This window comes from Pinus tabuliformis, chromosome 8 (assembly GCF_031772625.1).
Source record: "Pinus tabuliformis cultivar Carrire ecotype Pingquan chromosome 8, CPIR1, whole genome shotgun sequence".
Classification (NCBI taxonomy): Eukaryota; Viridiplantae; Streptophyta; class Pinopsida; order Pinales; family Pinaceae; genus Pinus; species Pinus tabuliformis.
The window spans coordinates 801,670,225-801,677,383 of record NC_142294.1 but is presented as its reverse complement, the minus strand read 5'-3'; positions in this window follow the sequence as shown (position 1 = coordinate 801,677,383).

The following is a 7,159-nucleotide window of genomic DNA, read 5'->3' as shown; positions in this document are numbered from 1 at the left end:
CGATGCATACTGAGTGGTACACTGCCAGGGTGTGATGCATACTATTTAGGCCTTCTATAGGGTGCGATGGATGAGTGTGGGCAAATGTTCGGGACATTTGTCAATTGATTGCTCATGGAATCTTCCAGAACTTTCTCCTATGCCACTTGCCTCTCTAAATTCGCCCAAGGATGAATAAGGGATCTAAGAAAATCCAATCCCTTCTCTTGTGGAACCCATTGTAACAAGTGGAATGACACTAATCAAACCTCATGGATGACTCACACCCTTGCAAACATCTATAAATGGATCCCCCATCCAAGAGATCTAGAGGCTGGAATATTGTAAATTACAAGGAAGTGCTGATAGTTTGTAATTGAGGAAAGAGCAAATTGTATTGTTGGAGTGATCTTTCTATTTCATGAGGTGAAGAAGGATTGAAGCTAGGAGGATGATGCTAGATCAAACAACTGGGTTGTAATTCTCCCTTCTATTAATAAATCTCTTCAAGTTTTCTTCCATATGATCGTGCAATTCTGAATCTTATCATTTGTGAATGCTATCATTTGTTCATTATATATCTAATTTTGTAATGTTTATGTTGTAATAGATCACGATGCTTTGATGGTTCTTTGTTGTTGTACTTGGGCAGGTACTCTCCAAGCGCGTTAAGTACGAGGAGGAGTTGCAGGCTCTGTCAAAGGGGAGAGAGATCAAGCGAGGGATTAAGCAGAAGTTCCAGGTTGGTTCCATTATCTTTCTCTTATCTATTACACATAGAAGAAATCATTGAATTGCTTTAAATTGTTGTTTCTAGGGTAGCTGCCAAACCTAGAGGGCTAGCATTCTTTAGGAATACAAGTTTTCCTAGAAAAAAAATAGGACTTATATTGCTCTTTAATTCTTTTTATTTTTATTTTTTTATTTTTTATATGTCCTACTCTACCTGAAAAAAAAAAAAAAAAAAAAAAATAAATAAATAAATAAAATAAATAAATAAATAAAATAATAATAATAAAAATCTTGTTCAAGTATATGAATGCTTCTAATGGAACCATGTGTGTAACAAGACGATAGATAAACTCATATGCAAGTTTGAAAAATACTCTTTGATATGTACCAATATATGAGAGACCAATTGCCTTGATTGAGATGATTTCAGAAGATACTGAAAATTGAGCATTGGGATCTGATGACTGTCTTGAACCAAGATTCAATGTAATCTTTTCTTCCTTGGCTTCCTACTATTATTCCATGCAAGTCTTTAGAGATGTAATTCTCATTCATAGAATCTAGTGATAGGCATGCAAGAAAATTTTCAATCTCAGGTTCCAACAACTGCTCTTCTTTAACGAGCATCCATGATTCTTGGAGCTTATCTAAATCTTCTTCTTCTGGTTGTTGTTCTTCAATGACATATGGTGAATCATTTTGAAATACCTTATTATTGTAAGTGGATTGAGGTGTTTTATTGTTTGGGATTTGAAATGGTTGTGAAAGTAGTGGAGTGGGAATGGATCTTTGGGCTGTTTATGTGGGTGGTAATGAGAAAGTTTGAATTGAGTTTAATTGATGGTGAAATTGATGTTGTGGTGGAGGTGAATGGTATGTATAACATTGATATTTGTATTGAGGATAGTGAGGAAAATATTGAGGATATGGTGGATTTCCTCTATAAGGCTCTTGCCAACCCTATTTTCAAGATTGATTTTGAGCTTGTGATTGAGATGGCCAAGGTTGCCAAGATTGCTTTTGAGGTTGGGATTGAGATGTTTAAGGTTGCTAAGGCAAGTGTGTTTTCCAATTACTTTGAGATTGTTGTGCATAACCTTGAAATTGTGAAATAAGATCTTGCATCATACTAGGTTGATGATGCTGCCATGGTCTTCTTGGAGCTACATAACAAGATTGTTCTAGTGTTTGATTTTCTCCCTGGTAAATTTCCTTTAACCCTGGTAATGATGGAAAATATCTAGTAGTATGTGCTCCTACACAGATTTCACAAATTTTAATGTTATCAAGTGGACATTCATGCAAAGAATGTTTCTTTCTACATTTAGGGAAAAATATAAATGAAGCAACAATCTCAACTTTTTTCTCATTTTGCATTCTTAGCCTATCAATTTGTTCATTTAAATTACCAAGAATTTCTAGAGAATTGTTAACTTCAATTTGACTTACCAATCCTAATGTCGATTTACTTACTCTTGCCATAAATGGATCTTGAGGGGATCTTACATTCTTTGATTTTCCTCTTGATATGTTCTTCGCAGTTCACAAATCTCTTGAAATGACAATTGAGAGACATCTCCTTTTCCCACCAGGCTAAGAAGATCATTCCATTCATCCCTTATAGAATTTAGTATGAAAGTTTTTAATGTGTCTGATCCTAAATTATGCAATTTAGATATTTTGATATTATAACTAAATCTCTCCACTAAATCTTCTAGGCTTTCATCCTCTTTTTGGTTCATCTTAAAGACTTAATTTCTAAGGTCATGGTGTATACAATAATCTTTATATTTTTCCAAAAATACTCTTTTCATATCATCCCATGTCCTTATAGAATTTGTTCCTAAAGTCATGAACCATCTAAGAGCTCTATCCTTCAATGTTTCTGGAACAAATTCAATTTTTGAATGTGTAATGAGTAGCCATAAGATCTACAAATTATTTCAAATTCAAAAATAAAGGTTTCCGTGTCTTCTGATCTCATACATTTGGAGTTAGGAAGTACAGATGGAGGGATGTTCTTCATATGAACATTGACATTAGTTTCTTGAATGGGAAATCCAAAAGGATCTTCCTCATTGTCATCATCTTCATCCATTTCTTCAACATCCTTTTCTTTTACCTCTTCTTCTACCGACAAAAATGAGAATTCATGATGTGGAAGATGATGTGGCTCTTATTGCACCACGTGATATAATGGGGGTGGTAGGTGATTAGAGTTTTTTTTTTTTTTTTTTTTAAATGAATCTACCTCTAGGATGTATTAAATGAGATTAGTCTTATGCAACTAAATGGATGCAACTAAGAATGAGATGCAATTGAAAGATAACACCTATGTATACTTTCCCGGCAATGGAGCCAAAATGTTGGGTAATTTAATTGATGGTTAAATTACTTGCATTAATGTGTCAATTCGGGTACATGAACTTGTGAAGTACACTACATTGTATGTGCTAGTAGATTAGCTTTCAATATCTATGAAAAACTGAAATCAATTGGAAACTTCAAAAGGAAATTATATTCATTATATTCTTTAATATAAACTATGAAAGTACTAAGTTTTTTAAAAAGAAATTAATGTTAAACTAGAAAAAAAAACATAAATATTATTGATCTTCGAAAACATGAGATTTTATCCTATGAAAGCATGGATATTTTTTTCTAAAACTTACAAACCTTAATCTATGGAATGATGAAAATTTTTAACCTTAGAAAGCATAAACATTTAATCTATGGAAAGCATGAGTTTTTAATCTATGATAAGCATAAACAATTAATCTATGTAAAGCAAACCATTCATGAGAATATGAAATAAATGGAAATCATCTATACTATTCTCACAAATCTCCTGGGGTCCCTCCTGGGGACTGCAAGGTGTTGAAAATAGGGGATAACTCCACAGGGAGAAGTGCGAGCAAGCCAAGCCGTAAAGCATTCACCCATCGAAGGCCAAAAGCTCATAGGATCCTTTCTATTTGATTGATTTCCCGTATCATAACATTTAGAATCATTGAATAGAACGATTCGAAAATAGTCGGATGGTGATAGAACCATAAAAGATCCACTGTCTTCTTCCCCATTAGATAATGAACAAATGCCGGCGTTAGGCTTAGAAATCACTCGCCCTTATGGTAATGTATGTGGGATAGACTCCAAGGAAATCAAATTCCACGGCCCACTTTGAAAGATATCAAGGCTGATTTATTAGCTTATCCCTTATGCTTACTAAGATGTGGACTGTGCTGCTGCCTCCGGTGCTTTCCATGCACCTGCCCATGATACCTTTGGTGTAGCTAACGGACCTTCAATAAGGGTAGGATCTTAGCACCGGTAAGGGTGTTTTGGTATCGTGTATGAGCTTTTCACTGGTAGGGATGATCGACGACGCAACTCTATCAAGCCACCATTCTCTGGTAGGCGTATCAATGTGTGTGGGCCCGGGCTCCGCAGGACACCAGAAGCACTTCATTTATATTCCAGCCTACTAACCTAGCGAAGGTGAAGGTGAAGGTAAGGCGAGGTATGACTGGCTTTCCTTCCTAACCCACCCCTCTAATAATACTGGCTCTGGTATGTGGACTCATCCTGCTCTCTCCAACTCCTCAACATAAATGGGATAAGCTACTCAACATTTCCTCTATCGATTTCCCTCGCTCCTCTCGAGGTATATCGACGTATATAATAAGCATTGTTGTCAAGCCTAAAAGCACGACACCCGTGCGTGTTGCAGATTTAAATGACCAATTTCATTCATAGTTGCACCATATTAAAAAAAAATACATTCAATGGATAACAATAGAGTTTTTCTCCTTCAATCAACAACAACAATTACAAATTATGATTATCCTTGATATCTCTGATCATCTCTCTCATCAAAGAGACTGCCATTTATAGAATTTTGAGACAATTAACAAACTCATAATTTTCTTGATTAATTTTTGGTCATGAGATCTTCAAAACTATATATCCATGTAATCTGCAAAATAAGGCTCCAAAGAACTTCAAAAACCTCTCAAATGGTAATGAATTTGAGAAAAAATCCCATAGAGAACTTAATTGTGTCCATTTTGAATAAAACCCATGTTTTGTTTTTCTGAGATGTTCTTGCATTTGCTTAGAGAACGCGTTTGAAGTTGACAGGTCAAAACTGTTGCGTTTTCCCCTTGATCTTTTACTGGAGGTCCACATGTGCGAGCTGGGTGGAATTTTACCAATAAAAATCCATATTTGAGCTCCTAGTAACAATGTGCATATGTCAGATTTCCTTCTAGAGTGGTGCTACTACCTCAACCATGGAGATAGCTACAGAAACTTCACAAAATTGTAGCAACTTGAACTTGCTAAATTGTCAATAGTAAAACCATGCAAAATTCTTCTTAATTCATTAAAAATAATGGAAATAATAATAATAAACCATGTAAACATGTATGTGGGAACTTTGTGCGTTTATGAAGAAATATGGTTTGAAATGATGACAATGGGTGAATGGAATGATGCGAAAATGGATGGTTTCATCCACAAAATTATGACAAATTGGAAGCCCAACATTGCCCAAGCAAGCAGTTGATAGCAAAAGTTCATATAACGAGGAACAAACTCTTTCCTCTAGTTATGAATTATAATGATAAAGTCAGTTCTTTTACAGTTGCATGTTCTAATGATTATTTGTTATAGCACTTTCAGTTTGGACACTTGTGCTTTTTTGGTTTTATATTTTTGCAGTAGAAACAGATGGTCAGAGGATTACCTCTCATCAAAGAGCCTACTAGCACTTGTGCGTGTTGCATCTTGGGAAAGAAACACCGTGAAAGTTTTCCAAAGGGAGTTTCATACATAGTAAAGGAACCTATTGAGCTAGATTTGCATACAAACCTGTGTGGACCTATGAGGACATAGTCGATGGGTGGAAGTTGTTACTTCCTCACTTTCATTGATGACTATAACACAAAGACTTGGGTTTACTTCTTCAGGTAGAAATATGAAAATTTTACAAAATTCAAGGAATAAAAGCCTTAGAAGAGAACCAAATTGATTAGTAGATCAAGGTATTGAGGTCATATTGTGGTGGAAAATATGATTCGAAGGAATTCCATGATTACTGCAAACAACATGGAATCAAAAGACATTTTATAACCAAGTACACACCACAGTAGAATGGTGTAGTAGAGAGAAAGAATAGGACAATTATGAACATGGTGAGAAGCATGATGAAAGAAAGAAATTTATCTAATGAGTATTGGGTAGAAGCCATTGCAAGTGTTGTTTATGTGATAAACAGATCCCCTACAAAGGGTGTGATGAATAGAGTACCAGAAGAAGCATGGTCAATTATGTCTTGCAACGTATCTCATCTTAGAGTGTTTGGATGTGTAGCTATTGCACATGTTCCTAAAGAGCTAATAGATAAATTGGATAATAAAAGTGAAAAATGCATATTTACTAGTTATAGTGAGCAATCAAAAGCTTACAAATTGTATAACCCTGTCACCAAGAAGACCATAATTAGCACAGATGTTATGTTCAAAGAAAAAGAGTATTGGAATGGGACTATAGACAAAATAGTTAATGCACAAGTGCCACTAATGGAAGAAGATGATGTAGTAGAAAATGAGCAACAAGAATCACAGGTGAAGACACCAAACAGAGACACACCAACAAGGACTCCAAGGTTTTTTGAGCAACATGTATCTTTAAGAAAATCAACAGATCAATATTCTCCCAACATTTAATCAGGTGATTAATTAAGTAATGGTAAGAGAAAAATGAGAAGTATAAAAGATATTTATGATGATTTGTGTGCTAGTTCAAATTTTTCATTATTGGCATTCCAACCTTCTTCGTTTGAGGAAGCAATCAAAGATGACAATTGTGTCCAAGCCATGGATGAAGAAATTAAAGCTATTGAAAAAAATTATACATGGGATTTGGTTGATTTTCCAACGGATAAAATCTCATTGGTGTGAAATGGGAGTAAAAGACAAAGTTGAATGAGAAAGGTGAAATTGATAGATTTAGAGCAAGACTTGTAGTAAAAGGATTCTCACAACAATTGAGAATAGATTTTTGAGAAATGTTTTCTCCAGTAGTCAGATTGGATACTGTAAGAGAAGTTTTAGCCACAACAACTGAGAACAAGTGGAAAGTATATCAGATGGATGTAAAATTAGCCTTCTTGAATGGAATTCTATAAGAATAAATTTATGTGCTATAGCCTTGAGGATATGAAGTTAAAGGTAAAGAAGATAAATTTTACAGGTTGAAGAAAGCGCTCTATGGACTCAAACAAGCACCTAGGGCTTGGTATAGTAGAATTGACGGCTAAATGATCAAGAATGCATTTTGCATAAGTAACATTGAGCCTACCTTATACACAAAGGTAAATGAGCATGGATATATTTCGGTTGTTTGCTTATCTGTTGATGACATGATTTATACAGGTGAATTTGAA